Here is an 11,194-nt window from a genome sequence, read left to right on the forward strand (position 1 = left end):
TCAGTTGTCTTTGCTGAAAGACCAATGCAGGGACTTGCCTTCATTAAGGATGATGAGAGATACAATTAACACCATCAATTTGGTAGAAACACCATGAACTTGGTCAAATGCTTGATTTAAACTGCCTGGGAAATCTAACAGAGTTGGTTATCATGTGGTGGTCCATGAAATGACGAATATGTTGTAGTCTTTGCTCATGAGCAGAACAGAAATATTCCACTTTGGGACGTATTATACCAACACCAATACCAACACCAATACCAACACCAATACCAATATCAATATTTATAATGAAAGGACTATGTTTGTCAGTTAATAATTATTAAATGTTTCATAAACATCCTTGGGAAATGAAAGTTAACATTTCAGACTGAAGATCCTACATCAAATTATGCTGCTGAAGGAGCATCAACCTGAAATGTCAACTCTGATTCTCTTTCCACGGCTGCTGCCTGACCTGATGAGTGTTTCAATAATTCTCTTTTTTTTTTACTTTCATGAAGAACTTTATCCTGTTATTTTAAGAATTGGGACTAGCTGTGTGGGCACCGTGGTCGGCATGGACTGGTTTGGCCGAAGGGCCTGTATCCGTGCTGCATTGCTCTCTGACTCCCTTTGCTTATTTCCTTTTCAGGTCACTGGTGTAAGTTATCCTTGACCACATACCTCCTCTGTTGTGCAGTGCTATCGACGTTTCTGTTTGGCAGTAAGACCACTGAACCAAAGAAGATCAGTGTGGGGTTATGTTGAGGGTGGGATGCACATGGAGGCTGTTGTGTTCATGACTGAGTCAAACGGCAGTCTGGTACCCACCCTATAACAAAATAAAGATCTTCATTTACATCATGTCTGAACACTTGTTTGAAAACTATCTCTTCACTTAGGTTGTTCCTTGTAATCGCGTCCTCGGTGGAATGCGGGCAGCTTGATAGCACAAGATGTTCAAGTAATGTGACGAAGGCTCCAAGAATGATCCATCCGAACCATCTCTCACTGATGGAATTATCCAGTCAGCCCCAACCCGTTTATATTCTCCATCACCACAGAAATGTTACCCCTCCACTTATTTATTTAGATTCCTTTTGAATGTTCCTGTTAAACTTGCTTCCAGTGGCAGTAGGACCCAGATCACAGCAACTCCTCGTGTAAAAAGCAAGAAGCAAACTGCTGAAGGAACCCAGTGGGTCAGGCAGCATCTGTAGAGGCAGAGGGACTGTCTGATGTAGCCCTGATGTAAGGTCTCAGCCCAAGACATCGACCATCCCCGTCTCCACAGAAGCTGTTCGATCCACTGAGTTTCCTCAGCAGGTTGTTTGTTGCTCCAGGTTCCAGTGTCTGCATCTCCTACGTCTTCACTGTGAGAAAAGGTTGTTGTTCTCCTTCACCAAGATCCTTCAATCTGTGCCTCTGATCACTGACCCGCCTGTCCCCGGAAATGGTTTCACTTTATCCACCCATTCCCCTGCATTTCAACCACCTTCAGTAAATCTTCCCTTAACCTTCTCTGTTCCAAGGAAAACTCTCCCAACTAATACCCTTCACCCCATTCAAATCACAACCGATCCATACTTCAAATCCATTCCCTACCACTCCCTAACCCAACATAAATATACTGGTCTCTGCGTTAAATGCCTTCATTCATTCCCTAACATCAGGTCTTTGGAGAGCGTTCGATTGCACAATGTCATCCCTCAAACTTTTCTCATCATCAACCGTCTGGAAGGAAGCTGCCCTGACAATGCAGCACACCCTCAGCATCACCTCGTTAATGTCGTTAAACCCAGACTGAGGTTTAACCTCCAATCTCCCATCTCAGAGCAAGAACCAGCAACTCACTGCTGGACTGAGAGCAGAACATCTATTGAGACTGATGGAAGGCTGATGGCACCAGGATGGGAAGGAATGGAATGGGAATGGGATGGGAAGGGATGGGATGGGAAGGGATGGGATGGGATGGGGAGGGATGGGATGGGGAGGGATGGGATGGGGAGGGATGAGATGGGGAGGGATGAGATGGGAAGGGAAGGGAAGGGACGGGAAGAAATGGAATGGGATGGGATGGGATACGATGGGGTGGGAAAGGATGGGAAGGGATGGGATGGCATCTTGTGCTTGACTAACCTGATGGATTGTGAGGAAACAAAAGGTTGATGAAGGGGACACAGTAAATGTTGTCTATGTGGACCTTCAGAAGGGGTTTGATAAAGTCCCGCACAGAAGGCTGAGTCCCATGGATTTCTGGGGTCAGAGGTATCCCGGGGAGGCAGTGGCTTAAAGGGAGAGGGCAGAAAGTGTTGGTGAAGGGCTGTTTCTCAGGCTGGGGGAGGGTGGGGACAAAGTGTCCAGGTCTTGGGGTGGGACCACTGCTGGGAGATGTATTAGACAATGAGGAGGGTAATGGACTGATGGAGGATAAAGAGAGACTGAAGGGGAAGACTGGTGGCAGATGGAATTGGTGCAGAGAGGTGTGAAGTGATGGACATCAGCAGAAGGAGTGAGGGCAGGAAATTCAGACTGATCGGCATAGTTTGATAGGGAGTGCAGGCACTGTGGACCCCGTGAACATGGGGATAATCCTTGTACATGACGGGCCATGTTGGGAGAGAGCTCAGTGAAGTACATGGATCCAAGGATTGATAAATAGAGGCATGAGTATAAAGCAGGGTGGAGACAGAGTCACAGAGTTGTACAGCACAAAAACAGGCCCTTTGGCCCATCATGTCCATGCTGCCTGTTTGCCCATCTACACATCCCATTTGCCCACATTAGGTCTGTATCCTTCTACGACTTGCTGATTTAAGTGCTTTTCTAGAAGTGTCTCTGATTCTATCACCTCCCCTAGCAGGTTAATTCCAGATGCAACAACTCTCTGCGTGAAAAACATATCCCTCAGATCCTTTTTAAAACTCCTCTCTCTAACCTTAATCCTGTGCCTTCTTTTTGACACCCCCATCATGGGAAAAAGTCGTAACTATCTGCCCAGTCTATGCCTCTTATAGTTTTACTTACCTCTATCAGGTCACCCCTCAACCTCCTTCACTCCAGGGAGAACAAGCCCAGCCTGTCCACGCTCTCCTATAACTAAAGTCTTCATTCCAGGCAACATCTTGGTGAATCTCCAGTGCAACCACATCCTTCCTGTAGTGTGGTGACCAGAAGTGCACACAGTGCTCCAAGCGCTGTCTCACCAGTGTTTTGTAAAGTTTGAACATAACATCACAACACTTATATTCTGTGCCCAATCGATGAAGGCAAGCGTGCCCTCCTTCTTCACCACCTTGCAAACTGTGTGGCCACTTTCATGGAACTACAGACTTGAACCCCAGGGTCTCTCAGTCCATCAACAACCACTTACTGCATATGTTCTACCTCTTTTGACTTCCTAAAATGCATCACCTGACACTTGTTGGGATTAAATTCTATCTGCCAATGATCCACCATCTTTCCTATGATCTATATTCTGCTGCGACCTTGGAGACAACCTTCCTCACTGTCCATAACACCACCAACTTTCCTGCCATCCACGTTTGCTAATCATTCCTCCTACATTCACATCCATACATCACAAACAGTGAGGATCCCAGCACCGATCCCTGAGGTACACCACTGGTTACTGACTTCCTGTCGGAAAAGCTACCCTCTGCCTCCTACCACAAAGTGAATTTTGGATCCAATTAGCCAACTCACCTTCTGGACCACCCTCAAATACCTCACCAATGTCTACTGCCCTTCCTTCATCAGTCTTCTTAATTATGTCCCTAAAAAACTCAGTCAGGTTAGTGAGGCAGGATTTCCCCTGCACAAAGCCATGCTGACTATCCCTGATCAGCCCACCTTTCCAGATGTACACAAATCCTATCCCTTAGGATTTTCTCCAATAACTTCCCTACCACTAACATAAGCACGGTAGTTACCTTGTCTATCCCTGCTGCCCTTCTTAAAGGAATAAGATTAGCTATCTCAGTCTTCTGGCACCTCACCTGTGGCTAACAAGGATGCAAAAACCTCCATTAGGGCCCCAGCTATCTCCTCCCTCATTTCCCATAGCAAAGTGTAAAAGATTTTTCCAATTATCCACATACCACCCTGCCCCCCCCCACTCCCCCACCTTGAACTCACCACCTTCCATGTCCTTCTCCTTGGTGAATACAGATGAGAAATATTCATTCAGGACCTGGCTCCACACAAATTACCCTATTGGTCCCTAAGGGAACCAACTCTTTCCTGGGCTACCCTCTTGCTCCTGATATGCTTGCAGAATGTCCAGAGATTCTTCTTAAGCTTACTCACCAAGGATGTTTCATGGCCCCTTTCTTCCTTCTCTCCTATACACTCTGCATCCCCCCCCCCCCAGAGACTCCTTCATTCTAAGTTGCCTGTACCTGCCATTGGTTTCCAGTTTTTCCTGATCAATATCCTTTGTCATCCAAAGTTCCCTAATCTTGACATCTTCTCCTTTCACCCTTACAGGAACACGCTGGCCTTGAACTCTTGCTAACTCTCTTTAGAAAGGCTCCTACTTGTCAGATGTTGTTTTACCGGTAAGCATCTGCTCCCAATCTACTTCTGCCAACTCCTCTCTTAAGCTATAAAGATAAGCCTTTCCCCATTTCAGATCTTTTAATGAGATTATTCCTTCCTTCTGCCTTTCCATACCTACTTTGAAACTTACAAGATGATGGTCACTGTTCCCAAAATGTTCCCCTACGGACACGTCCACCATCTGCCCCGTTTCATTTCCTAAGTTCCAGTGTGGTCACCAGGATATACAGGAAGTCCCAGAGAGGCAGGTGCAGGTAATTTACCCTCCCTCTCTCCTCAGCAGGGTGAGGAGGGATGGTTGAGTGAGCAGTGAGGGGCACTCAGTGTGGAATCTGTAGACCCTGCCTGTGGGACTTGAATATAAAACCAGAATCCCAGCCCACTCCTGGCTCTCGGCTGGCAATGGGCATCTGGGAGATGGGAGATCCCTGTGTCCCTGATCTTGCTGCATGGAATATTAATGGTAATTGGACAATAAACATATTAATAAAAAACTCATCCTTCGTCTCTTCAGGGGGAAAGTTTAAAGGAAATGTGTGGGGCAAGTATTTTACACGGTGTGGTAGGTGCCTGTACACACTGACAGGGAAGGTGCTGGAAGCAGATGCAGTTGTGGTGTTCAAGAGGCATTTAGTCAGACACATGAGTATTCAGGCAATGGAGGGATATGGATCATGTGCAGGCAGAAGGAATTTAATTTGGCGTCGTGCTCAGCACAGACATCGTGGGCCGAAGGGCCTGTACGTGTGCTGTACTGTTCTATATTCTGTGTTCCTCCTCTGTGCTCCCACAGAGGCTTTACTGTACTCTTTTTTAGCCCATTGAATCTTTTTTTTCTAAATTACAATCAAGAGACAGAGTTAAACCGCGTGACTAATGTGTTTCAGTTTCAACATTTCCGCCTTTTCTCAGTTCTGTCTCTGGGGTCAGTGACGAACAATTTTCACTACAGAAATGAGTCTGTGGCAGGTGAACACTGGGATGGGGTTCTCGATGTGTCACATGCACCAACTCATGTTGGACATCCAGCTGGTGGAACTGGGAAGGTGATCAGAGTCATGTCTGGAGATCAGAGATACCACCCACCAATATTTCCTTACTTCTTTATGACATAAAAGACCATTCAGCTTATCAAGTTTATACTAGCTCACAGGACAATCCCATTCTGCCAATAATTTCCCTGTAACCTAGTCACAGAAAGTTATACAGGCTCTTCGGCCCATCATTTCCATGCTGGCCATGCTACTTATCTTCACTAATCCCTTTTGGTCCATGGCCTTCTCTGCCTTGGTGATTTAAGTGATGGTCTAGAAGGGTCTCTGTCTCCACCACCCCTCAGGCAGTATGTGCCAGATTCCAACACCTGCCCCCCGGGGGAAAAAAATCCCCCTCAGATCCCCTCTAAACCTTCTAACCCTCACCTTAAACTACACCCTCTTGTTTTAGACCCCCACCAAGGGAGAAAGATTCTTCCTATCCACTCTACTTATCCCCCCACAATCTTGTTTACCTCTATTGGTCATTCCTTAACCTCCTACGTTCCAGTGGGAATAAACCCAGGCCATCCAATCTCTCCAATCCAGGCAATATTATGACGAACCTCCTCTGCACCTCCATCCTCCCCACATCCCCTCCAGACCCACCCACACAGTAGGGGGACAATTTTCAGCGGCCAATTAACCCACCAACCTGCATGAATTTGGGATGTGGGAGGAAAGCTGACAAAGCAGACCTAAGTGATGACCACTCTCTTTTGATGATGAGTTCAGCTGAAGCTACATTGCTGTGTTAATTTTAGCCCCTGTGGGGTTCCTGTCCCATATTGACAGAGGAAATTTAGTGAACGATACTGGTTACAGTTTCCTCCAATGTCAATATGTACCAGTGTGGGACCTAAGCTCCCCAGGGGCTAAGATGAAGAAGAAATAACGCAGCACCAACAGTGGTTCTACCGTACGCTGGCCCATTATCCAACTCTCTGGCAGCAGGAGACTCTCAGTTCATTTAGAAATGATGTACCCAGCTTGAGAGACGGTTTGCACGTATCTCAACAAACCTAAAAATAACTAAACCACAAGCCTCAATTATTACAGAACCTCCAGTTGCCATCGGTTGGTGAAGCGGTAAAGTTTATTATTAATTTTTATAACACCTGGTGTGTAAGCAAATAGATCAATGACATAATCAGATAATTCTATACATTCTACAATCTGTCATAAGTATCAGAAATATATGTCACTGTGTATTATTACAGGAATCCTGAGTTACTGTAACCGTTAGTGGATGCCTGTGTGTTGCATTTCAGATCAACAGGTAGCTGAAGCGACATCAACACTTTGCACATCTCATGAAAATTAGAAAAAAACTGACTAAGTTGGAAACCTGAAGTGAAAACAGGAAATGCCGAAACTCTCCGCAGGTCAGGCAGTGTTTGTGAAGAGAGACGCAGAGTTAATGCTTCAGACCTCTTATCAGAACTGGAAAAGAGGGAACAACAAGCTGTTTCAATTTACAGCGGAGGTGGGGAAGGGAATGATTGTACCAACATAGAATATTTCTGAAAGAGTGAGGTCAGGGTTGCCGTGGGGTTAAGTAGCTGAAGAAATTATCTAGCTGATAGGTTCATAATGACATTTAGTTAGAGAGAACCAGATCCAAGGAACAGAAAAGCTGTGAAACTCAGAACTGTAAGAAATGCCCAGTGGACTGTATTAGTGGAGAAGTCAATATTACAGGTAGATGCCCTTTTACAACTGTTCACAGCTGGGCATTGCTGGCAGTGCCAACACTTGCTGTCCATCCCAAGTTGTCCTTGAGAATGTGGTGACTTAGGACCTCCGTCCAGTGAAGGTGGTCCCACAGCGTTGTAAGGGAGAGAGTTCTAGGGTTCAGATCATGAGCAATGGTGAGAGATCGGTTCACTGCACATTGGATGGGATCTGGGGTCTGTATGCTACAGTCCTTCTGTACATCGACAGCCATCAGTAGGCTTCCCATGCCCATGGGTACTCCCATGTCACGTTCCCAGGGGACGTGCAGTCCAGCGCAGTTCCAGCAGATGACGCTGTCCCCATTGATGAAGCCCCGATCTCACAGACATCATGGCACAAAAAGTCAATCAGCCCGTCAAATCTCTGTAGAGCAATCCGGGTCGCATTGTTTTATCTCCTGACACCTGTGGGGTTACTTCCCTCAAGTGCTGATGCACCTTCCTGGAAAGCATTGACCTGTAACACATTCAGGCAGTTGGTGAGTGTCACACCCACACCAAATTTGAGGCTTGGATTGGAGGAGAGATTGGAGGAAGCACGAGGTGGCTCTGTGGAGCATCTTTGCCCTCCAGTCCTGCTCTGGTAGTTACAATGTTAATGTGGGAGAGTGAAGTGCAGGTGTTAAACATTCATAGTTGGACAGATTTATTGCTTTGTTCCTACCTACACCTGCTGCAGTTGGCACTGTTGCTTCCTGATCAGAAGGCTCTGGTGAGCAACAACTCCTGCAGTAGGGGAGAGTACCAGTGATGAAGTGAGACACCGGTGGTGATGGACAGAGTCCTCCATAGAAATCACTGCTGTCCTGTGCTGTAAGACCAGCCTCCTGCTCCAGACACTGTTGTGCCCAAACACTGATGGTGATGAGGAGGTGTACAGGCGTGAGATAGATCGGCTGGTTAACTGGTGTCGCAACAACCTCACGCTCAACATCAGCAAGACCAAGGAATTGATTGTGGACTTCAGGAAGGGGAAGTCAGGAGACGACACACCAGTTGTCATTGAGGGGTCAGCGGTGGATAGGGTGAGCAGCAGTTCCTGGGCGTCAACATCTCAGAGGATCTATCCTGGGCCCAACACATTGATGCAATCATGAAGAAGGCACGCCAGCGGCTCTACTTTGTTAGGAGTTAGAGGAGATTCGGTCTGTCACCAAAGACTCTTGCAAATTTCTACAGATGTACGGTGGGGAGCATTTTGACTGGTTGCATCACCGCCTGGTACGGAGGCTCCAATGTGCAGGATCGCAAGAGGCTGCAGAGGGTTGTAGACTCAGCCAGCTCCATCACGGGCACAACCCTCCCTGCCATTGAGGACATCTTCAAGAGGCGGTGCCTCAAGAAGGCAGCATCCATCATTAGGGATCCTCATCACCTGGGACATGCCCTCTTCTCGTTACTACCATCGGGGAGGAGGTACAGGAGCCTGAAGACCCACACTCAATGATTCAGGAACAGCTTCTTCCCCTCCGCCATCAGATTTCTGAACTGTCCAGAACCCATGAACACTGCCTCATTGTTCCTCTTTTGCACTATTTATTTATTTTTGTAACTTATAGTAATTTTTATGTCTTTATGTCTTGCACTGTGCTGCTGCCACAATACAACAAATTTCACGACGTGTCAGTGATAATAAACCTGTGGTAGCCTCACCAAACTCTGACAGTGACTATATTGAACTATATTGAATCGCTGAGTTAAACTAAAACAAAGTTGTGCATTTCATAAAACCTAGAAGATATCCCTTACAGCACAGGAACAGGCCCTTTGGCCCATGATGTCTGCGCTGACCACATGGCCAAATTAAACTAAATCTCTTCTTCCTGCAGATGATGCACATCCCTCCATTCCCTGTATGTTCGTGTGTCTGTCCAAATGCCTCTTAGATGCTTCTATTGTATCTGCTTCCTGTAGAACTTCCACAATCTCAGGCCATCCCAGTACTGTGGGATTCCCAAAGTTACTGGGAAAGTTCTAAGCCACCTCCTTCCCAGTGTAGGAATTCCCATGGACCTAGGGCAGGGAAGGAGAGGCTGAGATCCTACAGGACCCTGGCTGGAATGCCTGATCCCAGAGACAGGCAGTACTGCAACCACACGCCCGTGATTCCACTGGTAACTGCAGGATTGGAGGAAGAAAGTTCTTTTTTTTAAATTATTTATGAATTATTTCATGTCTGTAATCATTTACTGTTTAATAATTATTTCATGACTATTATGTGGGGCATAGTGACTCAGCTGCTTCAATCCCGACCACCAGCGCTGTCTGTGTGGAGCTTGCACGTTCTCCCTGTGACTGTGGGTTTCCCCCGGGTGCTCCAGTTTCCTCCCACATCCCAACAACATGCAGGTTGGTGGGTTAATTGGCTGCTGTAAATTGCCCCTTGTGTGTGGGTAAGTGGCAAAATCAGGGGGGAGTTAATGGAATGTGGGCAGAATAAAATATTGGATCAGTGTAGGATTGGTGTAAATGTGCGGTTGATGGTTAGCATGGAGTTGGCGGGCCGAAGGGCCTGTTTCCTGCTGTCTCTATCTGTGACTCTATATGCAAGTATTTTAAAATTTTTTTAGCATTTGAGTTCTTTATAAAATCCCATACATTTGACAGCTGGTTACGCAGGATGGGTGGGCGGAGCTTGGCCACGGTCATTGGTTTTCAGAGGAAGGCCTGGTCACGCTGCTCTGGGACACTGGACCAGAGGTTGAGTTTGTGAGTTCGCTCAGGGATCTCCCAACCGTCCTCCGGATCAGAGTCAGAGTGACCTTGGTTTAAGACAAGGTGTGGCATCCCTCAGTACCGCCCCTTTTGTTTTACAATTAGGACGTCTTTATTACATATTACACACGCACTACAAAGCAACTGCCATCACAGACCACAAAAAGAACACAATTCAACCGAACATCCAGGTAAATGCAACAACACCCGCCTCACCACCTCCCCCCCCCCCACCCCCCACCACAGTCTCGGACACGGCCTGGAAACCACCGTCCAGACCGACTGACGGAGGCACAGATGGAGGCACAAAACTGTGCACAGCAATTCACAAAGCCAACAGTCTGAAAGGTGACATTTTCACAGGAGCCACGTCTCCAGGAGCTGCAACTGCTGCGTAGGACCGAGGCCCCGCCATCTTAGAGCCTTTACAGCCACCATGACAAGGCACTACGCAGTCAGTAATCACGAAACACTGCTGGTGCGATAAACAGCGACACAACCAGCAGGGCAGACCAGTATTAGCCCCGTAAAGGAGCAGTGCGGAGAAAGGAGAGGTGGGAGTCTTCTCCAAATAAGCAGACAGTCTGTGGAATGAAACTCCAGCGCCGTCTGTTGCTTGAGTGCATGCACTTACACACTCCCCCTCTCTCTGCATGGTCACAAGGTCACGAGGCCAAGGGATCTAGGGAAGCTTGGCTGTGTGGATTAGGAATTGGCTTGCATGTAGAAAGCAGAGGGTTGTGGTGGAGGGAGTGCCCTCGGATTGGAGGGCAGTGACTAGTGGTGTCCCGCAGGGATCGGTTCTGGGACCTCTCCTTTTTGTGATATTTATAGATGACTTAGATGAGGGGGTGGAGGGCTGGGTTAGTAAGTTTGCAGACGACACTAAGATAGGCGGTGTTGTGGATAGTGTGGAGGGCTGTTGGAGCTTACAGGGGGATATTGATAGGATGCAGAGCTGGGCTGACAAGTGGCAGATGGAGTTCAATCTGGAGAAGTGTGTGGTGGTACACTTTGGAAGGACAAACTCCAGGGCAGAGTACTGGGTGAATGGCAAGGTACTTGACAGTGTGGAGGAGCAGAGGGATCTGGGGGTTCATATTCACAGTTCATTGAAAGTTGCCTCACAGGTGGAAAGAGCAGTTAAGAAGGCCAATGGGATGTTGG

This window comes from Pristis pectinata, chromosome 8 (genome assembly GCF_009764475.1).
Source record: "Pristis pectinata isolate sPriPec2 chromosome 8, sPriPec2.1.pri, whole genome shotgun sequence".
NCBI classification, from domain to species: Eukaryota; Metazoa; Chordata; class Chondrichthyes; order Rhinopristiformes; family Pristidae; genus Pristis; species Pristis pectinata.